This window comes from Lithobates pipiens, unplaced genomic scaffold, assembly GCF_037356315.1.
Source record: "Lithobates pipiens isolate NorthernLeopardFrog02 unplaced genomic scaffold, aLitPip1_a1.2 Scaffold_22, whole genome shotgun sequence".
In the NCBI taxonomy this organism is placed as follows: Eukaryota; Metazoa; Chordata; class Amphibia; order Anura; family Ranidae; genus Lithobates; species Lithobates pipiens.
In genome coordinates, this window is record NW_027507784.1 from 141,688,777 (window position 1) to 141,706,434 (window position 17,658).

The 17,658-nt window shown below is 43.2% G+C and overlaps 1 protein-coding gene and 1 long non-coding RNA gene across 2 annotated transcripts in view; both read left to right on the forward strand.

Moving 5' to 3' along the window:
* Positions 1-17,658, forward strand: part of LOC143924221 (uncharacterized) — a 292,570-nt gene that overhangs the window by 111,093 nt on the left and 163,819 nt on the right. The window lies entirely within an intron of this gene.
* ITGB2 (integrin subunit beta 2) overlaps positions 8,778-17,658 on the forward strand; it is a 172,700-nt gene continuing 163,819 nt past the window's right edge. The window contains exon 1 of the mRNA XM_077448407.1: positions 8,778-8,895. The gene's annotated coding sequence lies outside the window, so the exon portion shown is untranslated. The remainder of the gene's footprint in view (positions 8,896-17,658) is intronic.

Sequence of the window (17,658 nt, forward strand, 5' to 3'; positions counted from 1 at the left end):
CAGATGGTACATGCTACCACCTACAGAAAATTACACCTGCCGATGATGATGATTGACAGTGGGCGGGCGGCAACCAGTTAATCCACATTCAGACTATTTTTTAGAGAGTATTTTTTGAAGGCCGTGAGGAGGTATTGTATTGTCAAATCACTGCCTGCTTTAACCATTATTGCCACACAACCATGATAGAGGGTATACTGTGAAGCAAAATGTGCTTCCCAGGCTCCTGCATCTGCAGCTAAAGGGGAAGTGGTTGGGGCGGTACAAAGGCAGCTCAACAACAGGGTTTTATTATCCCTCAAATGCTTGTGTGAATGAGCCCTAACTGTAATCAATTTACAATAGTTGATATTTGAATTCCAACTCAACTTATGACTTATTTATTTTCCACAGTAGCCTGGTAACTTTTTTGGCATCTGTGGGGAAACCAGAACTGTCATCAGTAAGACTTTTTAGAACTTTCGATTTTAAAACATGTAGGGATGATTTTAATGAATATATTTCTATATTCTGTCTGGGTTGGGCTTTTGTAGGTTCATTAATTGTTCTCTCTCAAATTCGCACACAACTTAGAATTTTCACACTTTATAAATATTCTTTATACACACTATGCCCACAGCATTGCATATTTTCTAACCACCTCCGCTCCACCCAGTGTGTTTTGTTCTGTGATGTCTTTGACTACTAAAGAAATGTGTTACAGGGCTTAATTCTTAACTTTATAATCCTATTTTAGTTGTGTTTAGATTAAGTCTGATCTAATTGTGCTGAACAGAGATTGAAGAAACTCCAATGGATGCATGCTGTTTTTTTTTTTTGTTTTTCACCTGAGCTTTTCTATGCTACTTATGTACTCGGTATGTGTACATGGACAGGATTTGGACGGTATTTGAGCAGCGGTCGTTCAAACACATTTTTTTTTCTATATATATATATATATATATATATATATATATATATATATATATATATATATAAAATATAAAAAAAAAACAGTAAAGTTTGCCTGTTTTGTTTGTATAATGTGAAAGATGATGTTATGTAGCGAGAATTGTGAGAGAATCGTGATCTTTATTCTACTGGCCATACATTATCTGAAAAATTGTCGGAAATTCGGTAATTTAGACAGTTCATTCGTTTTTTTTGGCCAGTTAATGAGCACAATTCAGTAATCATTTGGGACGTTTTTGAGCCGAAAAAACGAAGGACAAATTTGGAAATTTTCTGCCAAACGAACGATAAATTGACAGGATAATGTGATTCCCATCCAAACTGTTTGCACTAGGTATATGTGAAAAAACAAACAAAAATGGATTCATTTATGTCCATTGAACGATTTATTGGTCATAACATGATGGTACTATATTTTGTTCTCACAGCCAAATGTTCGATTTTTGAAAAATGGGTTTGAAGGATTTTTCATATAGTGTATGGCCAGCAAAGCAAAAAAATCAAATTTTATCCATAATTGTGCAGCTCTAATGTAAACTAAAAATTCGACACCAGACTTGGCATTTCTTCGTTCCCTTTTTTTTCTTCCTCCAGCCCTTCCAGATCAGACCGCCCAATTGTGGTTGGAGACAACAGAGACTTTGCCAGGCCGCAACAGCACTTATCATCCAGGTCCAGACGTGACTCTCCGTCCAGGACCCACTAGCAGAGGAGATGTTCCCATTCCTCCTCCAGACACCGTACCCACCACCATGACAGCAGCTGTGATTGCTGGGGATGTGGGACATGTTATGCCTGGGCAGTCAGAAAGAAAGATACGGAAAACCAACAGATGGAGTCTCTTGTTAAGCGCGTGGTGCAGCAATCCCTAAAGGAGTGGGGTACAACCCGCATGCGGAGCCAGTCCACCACTCTATCTGGCTCCCTGGCTGACGAGGCCTAGGAGGATCCGGCCCATCCCAGCCTTACGATGATTCTCCTGACTCTTCAGATAGCGAGTTGGAGGGAGACGAATTTGTTGGCGGCTTCAACTCTGTTTTCTCCAATAGTTAAAGTGGTAAAAGAGGCCCTTAAGTGGGAAGATCCTTCCACTCCCCCGGTTAAGCAAAGGAAATTCTTTAAACGCCTGGGGAACGTTCCAATTTACTGATCCTTTCTAAATTGAAGGATATCATTGATGAGGAGTGGAGCAAGGTAGATAAGAAGACTTCTATGTCAAGCAAGACCTCCAGGTTATACCCCTGCAAGAGAGAGAAAGTGAAACATCTGGTTGGGAAGTCGGGCTTCCTGTCCCAGGAAAGGCGCCTGTTCGGTGAGAAGAGGCCCCAGCGCAGAAGACGCAGTACTGAGCATTCAAGGGAATTGGAGTAGAGGTCAGACATTTTTCCAAAAGTCTGCTAAAAGCCAGACATCCAGTGGGAGTGAGCTTGCTAAGTCGTTTTGAGATTGGGCCTGCCCAGGCGGGTCGGGTGTGGGCGCCTCTGCTTCTCTTCCGGCACATCTAGGTGGCCTCAATCTCAGACTACTGGACCATCAAGATGATTCACAGGACACACATGGTGCTTTAACAGTACTCCTCCCCCCCAGATTTATTTCCACCCTGCTACCACAGTCAGAAGAAAAGAAGCAGTGCGTGGCAGTGTTTATTTCACCTGACGAAAACTCCAGCTAACCAATATGTTATAACTTTGGTCCCCCTCATTATTGAATGCAGCAAAAAGCCTAATTCCTAGGCAATGGCAGTATCCTGAGAGACCTACACTGAGGAGTTGCTGTAATAGAGTGTTTTTTTACAGTGTATTTTTAACATTATGGAGTATCTGAGATTTAATTGAGAGGAGGGCTAATCTCAATCAACTTAAAAGATGCCTATTTCCACATGCCTGTGGCAGAAGAATTCCGTAAATACATCCGGTTCAGAGTCGGGCAAGAACATCTATGGTTTTCCTGCCTCCCTTTCCGGTTGACAACCTCACCCTGAGTTCTTCTGGCCATGGTGAGCCTCAATCGAAACAAAAGGGATACGCTTGTACCATCTCGATGACCTCCTGTTACTATCCCAAGACAAGAAGCAGCTGTTGGTCCACAGGGAACAGGTTAACTCAGCACTAATCACATTTGGGTGGCTCCTAAACCTTGAGAAAAGCCAACTGGAACCAGTCCAGAGCCTGATATACTTAGGGGCCCATTTCGACATGGTGGAAAGCACCATCTCTATCCCAGTGGAGAAGATCCCAGTCATTCGAGAGAGAATTTTACAGGCTCTGAGATCCTCACGTCTAAAGGCCTCACAGTGCCTAAGCCCTTGCACACATTCCGACCACAAAATCCGTCTGATTTTTTTTCCGACTGATTTTGTCCAAAACCGGTGTTGCATACACACGGTCGGACAAAGTTGTCAGAAAATCTGATCGTTCGGAACGTGATGACATTCGTTCGTTATGACGGGACTACGTTCAGGCTAGTAGCCAAAAGCTTTGGTCTCGTAATTTGATCTGAGCATGCGTGGCACTTTGTCCGATCGGAATTCTCTACAAGCGATCGGACAAAGTTCAATCGGATTATATTGTCTGAAAATGTTATATCCAGCTCTCAAACTTTGTTGGTCGGACATTCCGATGGAAAAAGTCCGATGGAGCCCACACACGGTCGGATTATCCGACAACACGGTCCGATTGGACAGTTTCCGTCAGAATTTCTGGCCGTGTGTACAAGAGCTTAGAGTTAACGGCACGATGGTCTCTACAACCCCCATGGTCAAATGGTCTCTGTGGAGGTTATGCTCTTTTCAGACAGGGTTTCTTTAACAATAGAATTCAGGGGGCAAAAATCAGTCCATTCACAAAACTTCAGTGATGAGGAACAGCCTCATATGGTGGCTAGAGGGCAGAAATCGGCACCTGCCAGTCCATTGCCCCCGGTCTCATGGGTCACGGTCACAACCGATGGCAGCGGTGCCGGAAGGGGAGCCCTTTGCAGGTCAGAACTTGCACAAGGCAGGATGGATGACTGCCTTCAGAACCCGGGCTCAAACGTCCTGGAACTATGGGCAGCATGGTGATCCCTTCAATCACTCATCTCCTGAAAGCAGAATCGGTTATATTGAGAATGGACAACACCACAGTAGTCTCCTATGTGAAGAGGTAAAGGGGCACTCGGAGCTTCACCTTGCTCCAAGAAGTTGAGCCCATCATGTCCTGGGCTCAGAAAAATCTGGCCAATATTTCAGCGGTCTTCATCCCCGGAGTCCAGAACATCCAAGCGGACTTCTTATCTCGCACACAGTTGGATAACAATGAGTAGTCCCTTCATGTGCAGACATTCGAATGGATCCTGTCCTTGGGAGTCAATCCCGAAGCAGATCTATTTGCATCCCCCTGCAACTTCAAGATCAAGGGGCCGTTGCAGCCAGGCCTTCAGAATAGATGCCCTGACAGATCTGTGGAGCTTCAACAGGGCATACACTTTTCCCTGCTTCCGATCATCTGCAGGTTTTTACTGAGACTTCAAGCAGAAGTGGTCAAGGTGGTGGTGATAGCACCTTACTGGCCGAACAGGCCATGGTTTCCCCTCCTGACCCAGCTAAGCTTCTGGGACCAGGTGCCTCTTGCTCTCAGGCCAGACCTTCTTTCTCTGGGGGCAGTTCTGCACCCTTGCCCAGCATTACTGAGACTGATGGTCTGATTCTTGAGAGGGAGAGGCTGGAATCTCCCAGGTGCGCGTCAAGAGTGATTTCCACAATCATGAGCTTGAGAAATGTGAGCACGAAAAAGGTCTATGGGAGAATATGGGCCAAGTTTGTCGAATTCCCATCTTCTGTGGGCAAATCATTCAGAGATCCAAGAATCCAAGACATCCTCAGCTTCCTTCAATCCAGCCTAGATCTGTCTGTCCATCAGCTCCCTCAGGGTCCAAGTTTCAGGCCTGTCAGTTTTCTCTGGAACATCATGGACTGTTCACCTTCTAATCCAGCAGTTCTTCCGTGGGGAGACAAGACTCAGGCCCTAAAGAAGGCCAAGATTCCCCAAATGGGATCTTCCCCATGTTCTCGACTCACTCTCTGGACTCAGTACTGCGGGATCCGCTCCGCTTTCTATCAAAGACCTTTCTGCAAAGGTCACCTTCCTCGTTGCCATCACTTAGGCCAAAAGGGTTTCTGAGATTGTGTCCTTGGGTCACGAAGAACCATTCCTGACATTCTTACCAAACCGTGTGGTCCTCATCTTTATACTTGGCTCAAACCCAAAAGTTACATCAGTGTTCCATGACAACCAAGAAATTGTCCTACCTATATTCAGGGCCCTGGGGTCCACTGAAGTTCACCCTCTGGGTGTAGGCAAATTACTGAAGGAATATCTGCAAGCTACTTCCTCCTTTCAGACGCTCCAACTACTTGTTTATCTTGCACTCCAGCAACAACAGAGGGAAGTGAGCTTCGACCAGAACGATTGAGGCCTGGATCGTCCAATCCATTCAGCAGGCTTATAGGGCTCCTCCAGAGGCGGTGATGGCACATTCCACCAGGAGTATGGTGGCTTCGTGGGCAGCAGCCCGGCATGTGGCTCCAGATGTCATCACTAAAGTAACCTTGTGGGCCTCCATTATTACTTTTATGTCACACTATTGCATAGAGCCTGCTTCTCTATCTTCTGTGAACTTTTGGTTTAAGAATCCTGTCGGTTGATGGAGCAGATTACATTTATTTTTGATCAGCATAGCCACTCGTGTGGTCTGGCTAGTTATTTCCCACATGTAGACTGCCATGGAGTCTGTCAGTAAAATGGAAAATGTATTATCAAATACTGTAATTTTCCTTTCCTGATGGACTCCATGGCAGACTGAGTTCCCACCCATTGGCCAAGAGTTGGCTAGCTACGGAACGCAGTCTCTAATGGCGAGCTCAAATTTATGGGAGTGGGGTCCTATGGTATTAGTGAGGAGATGGCGTTAATGCACACGTAGACTGCCATGGAGTCCATCAGGAAAGGAAAATTATTATTATAAACTATAAATAAACTGTTGATGAGGTTAAATTGGGGCTAAACTCTCTGAATTAACATTAAAGCTGAATTTCACCCAAAAGTGGAAACTCCGCTCCTCTGTCTCCCCCCCCTCTGGTGCCACATTTGGCACCTTTGGGGGGGAGTGGGTACCTGTTTTTGACAGGTACCCATCCCCACTTCCGTCAGAATTTCAGCCCCCTCCTCTTTCCCCACCACCAGGCCATTTGGAAAGTGCAGTGCACAGTGGGGAATTGGCTGTAAAGGCCGCAAGGCTTCACTGCCGGTTTCCCTTACTGGCTATGGAGGTGGCAGCACCCGAGAGCTGATGGAAACATCGGCTGGGGTGCCAACACCTTTGGATTCCAGGAGAGGCAGGTGTCCTAATTAAACGTATGTGTAGCTGCTGGCTTTTAGGTTGGGTTCACACTGGAGAACGCAGCAGCACACAGCAGGGGTCCGGTGCATCTCTATTCACAGTTTCAGGTCCGATTTCAGATCAAATATTTGGCTGAATTCAGACCTGAAATGGACCAGAAGATGCACAGCACTCCTGTGCAATTCGCACCAGAGCCACTGCAGAGATGTTTGAACCATAGAGAGTCGGTCATAATCTCCTGCTATGCAAACTGGATGCGGGGAAATGCAGCGTGAACCTGCCTTACTTTTTATGTGTAGGGGCTGGAGCACCACTTTAACTATTTTCATTCTTATGCTGCCAGCATTTGTAAATAGATAGAAAGCTATATTATATTAATTTGTTTTAACCTTTTTTAACTTTTTTTTTTTTTTTTTGCATTGCTTCACCACTTTCTTACTGGACCCTTTCACCTCCTTCCTGACCAGGCCAATTTTCAGCTTTCAGCGTTGTCACTTTTTGAATGACAATTGCGCGGTCATGCTACACTGTACCCAAATGAAATTTTTATCATTTTTTTTCACAAATATTTTGCTTTCTTTTGGTGGTATTTAATCACTACTGGGGTTTCTATATATTTTTTTTGCTAAACAAACGAAAAAAGACCCCAAATTTTTGAAAAAACAAACAGTTTTCATATTTTTATTTTTATTAAAATGTTGCAAACAGGTAATTTTTCTCCTTCACTGATGTGTGCTGATGAGGCTGCACTGATGGGCAGTGATAGAAACTGATAAAGCGGCACTGATATGTGGCACTAATGGGCACTGATGAGGTGGCACTGGTGGGCACTGATCAGGAAGCACTGATGAGGCTGCACTGATAGGCAGCACTGAAAGCCACTAATAGGCACTGGTAAGTGGCACTGATGGGTGGCACTGATTATGAGGCACTGGTGGGCATTGATAGTTTGCACTGGTGGGCACTGGTAGGTGATAGTGGGCACTGCTTAGCAGCAGTGGTTGTGGAGCGCGTGGGACCATGTCACATTTACACAAGCTGGTAGTTGGCTTTTTTCTTCTCCTTGCGCTGTCATCTAATATTATGCTTCAGGGAAGACATTGCTGTACTCCATGGGCTGGTAAGTACCTGTTTCAAAAATGTCAGCAGTACAGTATTTATAGCTGCTGACTTTTAATTTTTAGGGAAATGAGTGAAGTTCCTCTTTGATGTTCTAAATTTGATGGAAAAAAAAAACAGAAACCATTCATCATCAGTCCACGATAATTAGTAATCACAATTTTGAACAAATATATTGTCATGCATTTTAGGACCAATGATTTGATGAAGCACAACTTACTTTGTATACCTCAGTTTATATATAAAAATAACATAAATATGTACAAGTATGCATACTGTTAGACTCCTAAACAGCAATAAGGATTTTAAACTTGCAGTCACGTGTTGACTTTGACAGCCGTTGGATTACAGAAGATCTCTGCTTCAGTCATGAATGGAAGTTCCTGCAGGATACAGCGTGTATCAACACACTTCATATATCACACAGAAAGCAACTGTCTTTCTCCACAAATATGCACATCTGCACTGACACTCTGTGTCCTGCAGGGACGTCCGTTCATCGCTGACATGAATGGAGGACTGTTGAGAGCTCATGATGATTGTTAAAGTTGACAAAGTTGATTTAAAGCCTGCAAGCAGCCTAAGGGATGGAACTTACTCATTCCACAACTACTACTGTGCTGACAGATGAATGAAAGTCTCATACAACTGCACTCTGTGATATACAGACATGTAATAGTAAATACTTCATACATGTCTCAAACATGCTGCACAATGCTTCACTACATCCACTGAGGGGACATGCGAAATGTCAAACGACAGTTATAATCATAGGGAGGCAAAGCTACACCCGTCCGACTAGGCCATCTACAGTATTTATAATGTATATTAAGGCAGCTAAAAATCACTTTTACATCACATTTTAAATTAGGCAATGGGCACAATTTACAAAAGCAAATTGACTGTTTGCTCAGCAAGAGAGTTTTCCCATAGTTTCGTGAATGTAGTGAAGCTCTGTTGACTTCAATCGGGTGCAAGCAAAAATATATATATATTTGAAATTTTTCTTGCATGTCATATGGTATTCTTTGTAAAGTGAATTTTCACATTTACTAAGCCAAGTGAACATTCCCTGGCAAAGTGAACACACTATCTGCCTTTAGTAAATTAACCCCAGTGTGTGTTTAGCATGTTTTATTGCTGACAAAAAAAAAATATTTTGTAGGGGCAGAAGTAAAAACGTTTAGTAAAAAATACATTGTATTACCCAATTAATAGCTCTTTCATAAGGTGCATGTTTTTCCCCACCCCTGCCACCTTATAGTCTCTATTTGGTATTTACGTAGAAGGAGAAGCTTCTCTTTCGTCATTACTGGCTTAATACTGATTTCCTCTTTTCTATGTTCCTCTTTTTTTTTTTCTGTAGGACTTGTAAGTTGTATAGAAAATTGGTCTAAAACTAGATAAGTTCTCAAAGTGAATGTCTGAACTCAACTCTGCCATAAGGTATGTCAACTTTTTTCTTAAAATAATTTACCACAATATACATAGTTTGCAGCCATTACTTTTATTTTTTCCAAACTAACAAAGATGAACAATAACCATGCTTTTCTGAAATCTGATATTGGTACATAATAGAGCAAAAATGTCAGCATTCAGTATCAGCTTTAAAATTGTACAAATTTAATTGATTACATTCTACTATGTTGAAATATTTTTTTTAAATTACAAATTAAAGACTAGAGCCATATAAATCTGATATTAACTTTTTTTTCATGGGAGATGAACCCTTGGTTTCTAGTATCTATCCAAAACTCTGGCAGTTGGATTTCAAGCAAGGCTGAATACAATTGCATTGGTCATGACTTGGAATATTAGGATGAAATTCTTGCCCCTGGAATCCCAGTAGATTGGAATTGAATTGAATCAGCCTAGTGGTGTGCACTCTACACTGAAATAACTGTTTTTGGTGGTGAAAAGGCCTCCCCATACTTCCCGAGGTCAAGGTGAGTGAGGCGCCCACTGTGAGAGTGTATCCTCACTCTAATATAGAGAATAAATATGCCATTCCTTTTTTTAACAGAAACGTTTTTATTTATCTCCAACGGGAGATATAGGAGGTTATTTACTAAAGGTATTCCACTTTGCATTGCAAGTGCATTTTAAGGGGCACTTAGAAGTAAAGTCACTGTAGAAGCGAAGGGGACATGCAAGGAAAATAAAAAACAGCATTTTAGCTTGCACAAGATTGGATGATAAAATCAGCAGAGCATCCACTAATTTCAGATCTACCCCTTAGATTTAGAGCGACTGCACTTCCAAGTGCACTTTCAAGTACACTTGCAGTGCAAAGTGGATTTGCCTTTTCGTAAATAACACCCATGTTGTCATGTATAGTTACATACAAACATAAAGGGGGGTTGATTTACTAAAGGCAAATCCACTTTGCACTGCAAGTGTACTTGGAAGTGCAGTCACTTTAGATCTGAGGGGAAGATCTAAAATGAGGGGAAGCTCTGCTGATTTTAACATTAAATCATGTACAAGCCAAAAATGCTGTTCTTTATTTTCCTTGCATGTCCCCCTCAGATATACAGCAACTGCACTTCCAAGTGCACTTGTAGTGCAAAGTGGATTTGCCTTTAGTGAATAAACCACAAAGCGTTATATAATAAACGGATATTACAGCATATTTCAAGGCGTTAAAGTAAAGCAGTGCATTACAACCTTTTCAACAAATAGAATGTTAGGAATCAGTCATCAGTGTGAAAATTGATAGGTCTATAAAAGGTTCTTGTATACTCAATTGCTCATGTGAGTCAACTTATGTGGTTGTACGTGGAGGATTAATACAGTGTACTGTGGTAACCTCTTTGGCATCAGCTTCATGCACAGTCCTTGGCTAATTGGGATTTCTTCTCACAGTGTGGTGGCCTTTAGCTTTTGAGCCAAGCGCCTCATATTTTCTTAAATTTTTTTGGACATTACGACTCATGTTCGTAAGTTTGTAGAGAGGGAGGATGGAATCAATCGGAGCTCTCCATTGCACAACCGTAGAAGGTTCTGGCTGCTTCCATTTAGTTAGGATAACTTTTCTGGCATAGAACGAGGCATAGAAAATGAATAATCTTTTATGTGTATTAATCGTGACATTTTGACAGATACCCAAGAGGAGGATGAGAGAGTTGACTCGTATGTTTAGTCTTCCTACAGAGTTAATGTTGTGAATCACATCCCTCCAGAACTGCTGGATAAGGGGGCAGGACCACACTACATGCAAGAATGTGCCCAGTTACGTGGTGCATTTTGGGCATCTATTGGATTGAGCTGGGTATATTCTTGATAGCCTTTGGGGGTGTATTATGCCTTGTGGAGGAACATTAGCTGGATGTATCTATCCCTAGCTGAGATCATCAGCGGGATATATTGTTGGATCCCTTCCAGCCAGTCATAATCCCCAAGGGTGGGTAGACCCTCTTTCCATATATGATAGAGTTTAGTCACTCTGCCATCGTCCTCACAGGATATGCGAAGATACAGAGAGGAAACTATGCCATCGGCATTACTGGAAATCAGAAAACACTCCACCATATGTGACTGTAGTTGTATTTCAGCAGGGAATTGGGCTTGTACCGTATGCTGCAATTGCAGATATCAGAAGAACATCTTTGGTGGGGGTTGGAAGGTGTGTTTCAGGTCATCATAAGAGAGAAGTCTACCCTCTGGCATAATTTGTTGTAGTGTTCTAATGTTATATCCAGCCCAGACTGCTGGACCTGGGATAGACTGGAGGCGGTGTAACCTAGGATTGCCCCAGAGTGGCGTGTATGGGGAGAGTGTGTCAGTCGTGTTGAATCTAGCAGACATTTTTTCCCATACCCGGGTTGTCGTGCGCATTGGAGTTGTAATTGTCAGATGCGCTTTTGGACCCCTAAACATCAGGCTACTCAGTGCTGAGTAGGATCTCAGGATGACCGCCTCTAAGTTAACAGACGGGTCATTACATGATTCGGTAAACCACCATCGCACTGTCATCACCACCACTGCCCAGTAGTATTGTTTAAAGCATTGGAGCGCTAGTCCACCACGGGAGAGGGGCAGCTGCAAGGTAGCTTTAGCCACCTTGGGGGCCAAGCCAGCCCAAATGAAGGTATTCACCAACTGGTCTAACTTTTGGAAAAAGGAAGTAGGAATAGGGACTGGAGTATTTCTAAATGCATATAGAAATTTGGGGAGAAATGTCATTTTGAGGAGGTTAATCCTCCCCACTGGTGTCAGGGGCAGGGATTTACAAGCCAGGCATCTACACGTGAGTTGTTGGAGAATCGGGTACACATTGTCTTTCAGGTTTGAAGAAAGATCTTTCTGTATTTTAATACCTAAGTATCCGCATTTAGTAACAGGTGTCAGACGTATGTGAGCCAGTGGTGGTGCAAGCGAGTGGGATAGCGGGAAAAGCATGGATTTGGCTCAGTTAATGCGGACTCCTGAGAGGGATTCATACTGGTCAATCACCTGCAGGGCCACCTCAAGGGAGGTCGATGCTTCTGTGAGATAGAAAAGGGAGTCATCCATGTACAAGGAGAGAGTCTCCAGCAGCAGACCCACCGCTATCCCTCCCGTCACCTCAGAAGGTCTGATTAGGAAAGCTAGTGGTTCGATGGCCAGGGCGAATAGTCCTGAGGACAGTGGGCAGCCCTGCCTAGTACCTCTGTGTAGATAGAAGGGGGTGACAGTATACCATTTGTTCTGACTCTATCTGAGGGGTTTTTGTACATTAGTTGTATCCAGGAAATAAATTTAGGACTGAAGTTAAACTTCTCAAGAACCCGCCAGAGAAACTCCCACTCAACCGAGTCAAAAGCCTTCTCGGCATCCAGAGAGGCCACAACACCCTGAGACCCTGTAGCTTTTGCATGGGATAGGTTTGTGTATAGACGAAACAGATTGCTGTCTGTACCAGGGAGAAGATGACCGAGTTGAGTCGGTTCGCCAGAATCTCGGTAATTATTTTGGCATATATGTTGAGGAGCGAGATTGGGTGGTAGGGAGCACAGAGCTTGGGGTCTTTGTTGGGCTTAGGGATCACCACTATCACCACCTCTGACACAGATGGTTAGAGGCATTCTTCCTCCATCATAGTCAAGAGTAATCTAAGAAAGTGGGGGATGAGTTCATTATTAGCCTTATAAAATTCCACCTGTAATCCCTCAGGGCCCGGGGTCTTTGCAGGTTTGAGTGAAGCAACTGCTGTCTGTACCTCTTTGATAGTTATTGGGTCATCTAATCTAGTGCGCTCCTCTTCCGAAAGAGTTGGGAACTCTATTTGGGCTAGTAATTCCTGCAGGGTAGCTGGTGTGGTCTGCTATGGATGTGTAAAGTTGTTCATAATATTGTGCAAGTCTAGTGTTGATCAGTAGTGGGTCAGACTGTAGGTCTCCCTGGTCATCTCTAAGGTTAGTAATGTGAACTGTGGTGGAGCGTTCCCTAGCCAGCTAAGCCAATAGCCTCTTTCCCCTTGTTTGGATATCCTTTGCATTGTGACAACAAGAGCTTCCTAGTGGAGGTAGCTCTTAGTACTGTGAATTCTTTGTACAGTGATTGCATAGCTGCAAAAGTCCCTGCATCTTTATTAATCACATAACTGGATTCCAGGGCTTGAGCCTGTTGTTCTACTTTCTCCAATGCAAACCCAGTGTTTTTCCTAACCTTATTGATAATAATGCAATATTGCCAGCGTATGTAGGCCTTATAGGCATCCCACAACATTGACGGGGGAGCTGTCTCCCTGTTGTGTGTCCAGTAGATGCCCATCTCTCCCTCAATCTCAGGGGCAACACGCTCATCTTCTACCCAGAAATCCGAGAGTCACCATAGGGCGGTGCCACCAGGCGAGTCCGTTTTAGCAGCAGGGGAGCGTGATCTGAGATACCACGGGGCAATATTTTAACCTCCTGGGTGCAAGAGAGCAGGGAGCTACTGGCATAGAACAAGTCTATCCTGGAGAAGGAAGCATAGGTGGCAGAGTGAGAAGTATATTGCTTTTCTCTAGGACATCGCCACCTCCCCACATCACTGAGACCATACTCATCTGCCCAGCGGGACAGTGGAGATTCAGAGGCTAAGTCAGGGTTAAACTTATCTAAAGTAAGCTAGGATTTGGGGGCATATTAAAATCCCCCGCTAGTAAAACAGCAGCCGGATAGTGGGCTTTATTTTTTAAGGTAGTTAAATACAAGGGATCTTTTGAGCTTAGAGTTCAGGCCACGAACATTCCAAGGCAAGACATTAAGGGGAGCCATCAGCTTATTGTAGGGGAAACCTGGGAGCACCGGATCAGCTTCAATAACATGTATACCGACACCAGCATTTCAGCAGACATTGCAATAGTTATTCTCATACAAGCATGGTTATATAGATCAGTGTTTCTCAAACTTTTTCCAGTCAGGGCGCCCTTAAAAAGTTTTGTCAGTCTTAAGGCACCCCAGTCTAAGGCTTGGTTCATGTTACTGTGTGTCACAGAACATGCGCAGAATCATGCTATTTCCTGACACACAGAAAAATGCTCTGCTCTTTAGGGGTGCTATTAACTCTTAATGGTACCCCACAGCGAATGCCCGAAAGATGCAAAATTCAGCCGAATTTCGATTTGTTACGAAACAAATTGCACAAGCCTAGGATCTGTCCCCTTCTGTCTGGGCAGATTGGAGGACCCTTAGGGTAGAGCAGGCTGCATCTGTGTCTGCTTTACATATGCAGAGTGGACACAGACCTGCCATCTGCCCTTTACGCTCATTATGGCCCACGACCGATTACCAAGTTGCTAAAACGGGCCCTCGCTCCTCAAAAGATTGGGCACCCTTGCTCTAAGGTCTGCTGTGAACGGACAAAACTCTCATATCTCTACAACATAAAGGATAATAATTCTGAAGTCCAAGATAAGAACTAGAAGGGCTTTTTGGGATAACAGAACAGGTATGTAGAGGATACAGAATAGCTATACATTTTTGACAAGATCAAAGTTTTTTTTTTTTGTTTTGTTTTTTGCACTTCTCACAGTGAAAAATCAATAAGTTAACTGGAGGAAAAAGGAGGAAGCTAATTGTTGGGGTTTACATACACTTTAAGGGTACGTTCACACTGAACGCAGGTTTGAAATCGCATGAGTTCAGCTGAATTCGCATTGTTCCAAACCTGCATTTGAGTGCAAGCCCAGGGGAGATTTGAAAGACATCTGTGCAGGTTAATGCACAAATGTCATTGAAATTGCCCCCAAAGCCACCATAAGTAGTGCAGGAACTACTATTTAAAATTGTTGAGGGCCTGCAAATTTTGGCGTCCCACTGATTGGGACAGTGCCTCTGCAAAAGGCTGCGTTTTGGCATGCAATTTGGCATGTCAAATCTCACCAATGCGAACGGGGGCTTCAAGGTGGAGAGCATAAGGATCACTTCAGTGTGGAGCTGCAAACAGTGGTATATGACAAGTTGGAAACCAAGCTGCATTGCTTTACTGCAGTGAAGTAAAGAGAAGCCCCTGACATGGTAAAGCTGGCCATTCATGAATCAAAATTTGGTCAGTTCAGCAGGGACTGGCTGAATTTCAATCTATGTATGGGTATGGTGGTTGATACAGTAGTCAATCTACCAATAGACTGCTGTACAATCAGCCTGTTGGATTTTTGGCTGACAGCACTGATCAGTGTATTCTGACAGCGGGGAAGCCTCCCTGCTGTCAGCATACAATAGCACAACGGGAAGGATTCCCCCATCTACCGCTAATGTGTGGATAGGGGAATCAAATCCTTTTTTTCAACCCACTGAATAAAATAAAAAAAATACTAAAGTTTGTAATACTTTATGCTGCCTGGAATAGGTATCTAGATCACAAGACTGGATGAACAGAATTTCGGGTCCTTTGGCAAGTAGCAGAGTTAAAATCTTTATTTATTAGCTGTTTGTTTGCAGTTGTTGGGCAGTTAGGCACTTTGAAATTACACATCAACTTGGTGATTTACGCCCCCCAACCCAGCTTGTGCACATCTATATTGGCTTGTTAGCTTCCCATCAAGTTGGGCGAGTATGAATATAAAGTAGCTTGATGGGCCCCAACTCAGGTATCCTAGTATTAGCACAATAATGAGTCCTGGTTTTTGGGGCTCTTCCCAGAAATCAAGGATAACTTGTTACAAATTTGTGGCAGTGTTGAGTTGTAAATCTGTTAACTCTGTTTACAATTTGTAACAAATTTGCCTGGCAAGTCTCTAGAAAAGTTGCAGTGGTGAGTCTACAGCAAGAGCTCTGCAAGTCACAGTGACCTCTGTGATGAAATAATAAAAAGTCCAATTGTAGTGACTCCTATACAACAATTGGGAGAAAACTAAACTGGCTTCAATGGTGAAAAGAATGAAGATAGCAGTAATCCATATAAATCCACCACCAAGTGATCACTGTACGAATTAATGGCTTACCAGCTAGCAAGCCTTTGGGCCTTGTGATCTAAACCTGGTCAGGGCCTTTAAATTTAGAAGGTGTAACAAGTGCCTCTTGTTCAAGACTCCTCTTTCTGGGACACAATGAGGCCAAAGAGAATAACCGGAACCCCTCTATCCACCAAGGGAAAATTTCAGCTGGCACTCCAGAGCACAGAGGTAAACCCCAGAGGCAGTCAAGGGAGACCCAAAAAAGAGAAGCTCACCATAGCATAATAATGCATGGCTATTTAATAAAGAATAAAAAGTATTGCACTTACAGTAAAAAGAGTGAAATAGCCGGCCGGCTGTGTATGGGCGCCCGTCCAAGAGATTAGGTATGCAAAGACGTCAGTGCGTCAAACTCCTCCTGATGCATGTTTCGTCAATACAATAACATCATCTGGGGAATGGCCATACGTTATTATGCTATGGTGAGCTTCTCTTTTTTGGGTCTCCCTTGACTGCCTCTGGGGTTTACCTCTGTGCTCTGGAGAGTCGGCTGAAATTTTCCCTTGGTGGATAGAGGGGTTCCGGTGATTCTCATTAGCCTCATCGTGTCCCAGAAAGAGGAGTCTTGAACAAGAGACACTTGTTACACCTTCTAAATTTAAAGGCCCCAACCAGGTTTAGATCGCAAGCCTCAAAAGCTTGCTAGCTGGTAAGCCTTTAATTCTTACAGTGATCACATTGGTGTTGGATTTATATGGATTTTTGCTATCTTCATTCTTTTCACCATTGAAGTCAGTTTAGTTTTCTCTCGATTGTTGTATAGGAATCACTACAATTGGACTTTTTATTATTTCATCTATTTATTTATTTATTATTGATTGATTTATTTGACTATTTTCAAACTATTTTTGATACACACTTATGTCCTTGTTTGTCACATAGTTACATAGTTAGTCGGGTTGAAAAAAAGACACAAGTCCATCCAGTTCAACCACAAAAAAAAAGAAAAAATAATATCATACAATCCCATATACCCAATTCTATACCCACAGTTGATCCAGAGGAAGGCAAAAAAACCGCAGCAGAGCATGATCCAATTTGCTAAAGCAGGGGAAAAAATTCCTTCCTGATCCCCGAGAGGCAATCGGATTTTCCCTGGATCAACTTTACCTATAAATGTTAGTACCCAGTTATATTATGTACACTTAGGAAATAATCCAGGCCCTTCTTAAAGCAATCCACTGAGCTGGCCAGAACCACCTCTGCAGGGAGTCTATTCCACATTTTCACAGCTCTTACTGTGAAGAAACCTTTCCGTATTTGGAGATGAAATCTCTTTTCCTCTAGACGTAAAGCATGCCCACTTGTCCTCTTTGCTGACTGTAAAGTGAATAACTTGACACCAAGTTAACTATATGGACCCCTTATATATTTGTACATGTTGATCATATCACCCCTTAATCTCCTCTTATCAAGAAGGAATACATTCAGTTCCTCTAATCTTTCCTCATAGCTGAGTTCCTCCATGCCTCTTATCAGTTTGGTTGTCCTTCTCTGCACTTTCTCCAGTTCCCCGATATCCTTTTTCAGAACTGGTGCCCAAAACTGAACTGCATATTCCAGATGAGGTCTTACTAATGATTTGAACAGGGGCAAAATTATATCTCTCTCTCTGGAGTCCATACCTCTCTTAATACAGGAAAGGACTTTGCTCGCTTTGGAAACTGCAACTTGGCATTGCATGCTATTATTGAGCTTATGATCTACCAAAACCCCCAGATCCTTCTCCACTATGGATTCCCCCAGTTGTACTCCCCCTAACATGTATGATGCATGCATATTCTTAG